Source organism: Alligator sinensis, unplaced genomic scaffold (assembly GCF_000455745.1).
Source record: "Alligator sinensis unplaced genomic scaffold, ASM45574v1 scaffold197_1, whole genome shotgun sequence".
Taxonomy (NCBI): Eukaryota; Metazoa; Chordata; order Crocodylia; family Alligatoridae; genus Alligator; species Alligator sinensis.
In genome coordinates, this window is record NW_005842928.1 from 249,648 (window position 1) to 252,498 (window position 2,851).

Genomic DNA, 2,851 nt, shown 5'->3' on the forward strand with positions numbered 1-2,851 from the left:
GGACAGTATCGTCAGCGAACTTGGCCAGTCCGCTTCTGACTCCAATGTCCACATCATTAATGAAGATGTTGAACAATACAGGTCCAAGGACAGAGCCTTGGGGGACCCCACTGGTCACAGGGCACCATGACGATTGACTTCCATCAACCACCACCCTCTGGGTCCAACCACGGAGCCAATTCCCCAGCCAGCAGATTGTGGTGGACCCGAGGCTGCAGTTGGACAGTTTTGCCAAGAGACAATCATGAGATACCAGATGAAAGGCTTTTTTGAAGTCAAGATATATGATATCAATCTCCTCTCCCTTGTCCAGGTGATAGGTCACCTGGTCGTAAAAGGAAATAAGATTGGTCAAGCAAGACCTACCCACAACAAACCCATGCTGACTAACCCTCAGGATGTTGCCATCGGCCATTCTGTTAAGAATGGCCTCTTTAATAATATTTTCTAAGACCTTGCCCAGGATAGAGGTCAGGCTGATGGGCCTGTAGTTTGCCGGATCCACTTTCCTCCCTTTCTTGAAGATATGCACAACATTGGCCTTCTTCCAATCTTCGGGCACTACACCAGAGCACCAGGAGTTCTCGAAGATCCATGCCAGGGGCTGAGCTCTGATGCTAGCCAGCTCCTTGACTACCGTGGGGTGTAGATTGTCAGGGCCGGCTGACATGAAGGTGTCCAGCTTCTCAAGGTGTTCCTTCACAAGGTCAGCATTGATGGAGGGCAGGGAATCTCCCTCACCCGGGCCTCCCTGTCCCGTAATGGGCATGGGCATCCTGTGGGACTGATGAAAGACTGATACAAAGTACCTTTTTAATAGGTTGGCTTTTTCCTGGGCGTCAGTTGTCAGTTGTCCCATCTGGTTTAGCAGGAGTCCAATGTTGCCCCTGCTTTTCCTCCGGCTCCCCACGTATCTGAAAAAGGACTTTTTATTGTCCTTGATACTTGTAGCTAGTTGGAGTTCCATCACAGCCTTGGCTTTCCTGGTCTGCTCCCTGCAGGACTGGACCAGTGTGGAATATTCCTCCTTGGAGGTGGATCCCATCCTCCATCCTTTGTAGGCCTTTCTTTTTAGCCGCAGGAAATCTGCTAGTTCCCTGGAGAGCCAAGAGAGCTGCTGTGCCCTTTTGCTGCCTTTCCTCCAAGACGGAATAGCCTGAGCTTGTGCATCGAGGATTGCTCCCTTGAGGAGCAACCACTCTTCCTGAACTCCCCTCCCCTTGGGGCCATGGTCCCTTAGGGCCTCACTGACAAGCCTCCTGAGCTTGTCAAAATCAGCTTTCCTAAAGTCAAGGACTTCTGTATTGCTGACTGACTTGCCAGCTTTACGGAGGATGGTGAAGGTGATCAGCTCGTGGTCGCTATCACCCAGCTTCCCATCAATCATTAGGTCACTGATTAGGTCATCCCCAGTTGCCAATACCAAATCGATCAGCGCTTGACCTCTCGTTGGCCCGTAGACTTCTTGAGTCAGATAGAGGTCATTCACGCATGAGAGGAAGCTTTGCAACTGCTTGGATTTAGCCAAGCGCTCTTCCCACAAGACGTCAGGGTAATTGAAGTGTCCCATGACAATCATGGACTGGGAGCATGCTGCCTCAGCCAATTCCCTGGTGAACTCCTGGTCAAGCTCTTGACTTTGGGTGGGGGGTCTATAGCAGACTCCCACCATTGTGTCCCCTGTACCATGTTCCCAACGGATTTTAACCCAAAGGGTCTCCAGCTGCCCACCCTGGTTGCCAATATTGACTTGTAGGGACGTGTAGCTCTCCTTGACATAGAAAGCTACATCCCCGCCCCTTTTGTCTGCTCGATCTCTCCTGTACAGGGTATAGCCATCTATACCCATGGTCCAGTCATGGGTGGAGTCCCACCAGGTCTGTTATCCTTATGATGTTGTAATTATTTTTGTTAAACAGGAGGACAAGTTCCTCCTGCTTATTTCCCAAGCTCCTGGCATTTGTGTACAGGCAGGCAAGTTGGGTGGAAAATTACTCCGCAAAGAATTAGAAGTGGGTAGTTCACCACAATTTACCTTTCTCCTGTCTGTGTCCACCTTAGGGTAGCCATTATAAAGCAGCAAGCCACATTAATAGCCACTCACTGTGTAAACTTTCCCACAATATCTGTCAATATCCCACATTTATCCATTTCTGATTCTGGTGTATTTTAACCCATACAGAAAACTGATGCGTATCTTTGTGAAGCCTTAAGGTACAGACAGAAGTGACAACTGTTGCCTAATTTGGGCCCAGAAAGCACTCTACAGCCATGACCGAATAGAAGTGCACAGCTGCAAAACACTTTAAAAGGACCCAATCCCACAAAAATCTGAACCCTCACCACATGAGGATTCAGATTAAGACATTTCAAAACATAGTGTCTTCACTAACTTTTATCTGCCTGCTTCTCAGCCTAAGAACTGTTTTCAGAATGGGAGGGGGGAAAGGGAGCAGAAGGAGCTCAGTCTGGGGGTTTTTTCAGTCAGCACTGGAGGATGGGGTAGGTGGACAAGGGACGCAGGGCCTCCAATCCACCCACCCACACCCTCCAGCGCTAGCTGGAGAACCCCTAGAATGAGCTCCTTCTGCTGCCTTTCCCCACTCCCATTTTAAAAACAGCAGCCAGGCTGGGAGGGAGAAGGGGCCATTGCCAGGGGAAACCAGCTGTGGCTTGCAACCAGCAGCTGGATTCCCCAATCCCCTCCCCTCCGGACCTAACAGTTAGCTTCTTTTTTGTTCATTGTAACTCAGACTGTTTCCTGCAATGCATTATGAGTTACAGGGGGAGTTGCTCTTCTGTCTGCACCCTTAGGCTCCAAAGTCATTTAGATGCTTATAAAATATTCCTG

The 2,851-nt window shown here is 49.5% G+C and overlaps 1 long non-coding RNA gene across 3 annotated transcripts in view; it reads right to left on the minus strand.

The window, feature by feature from the left end:
- Window positions 1-2,851, minus strand: part of LOC102378739 — a 325,687-nt gene that overhangs the window by 176,565 nt on the left and 146,271 nt on the right. The window lies entirely within an intron of this gene.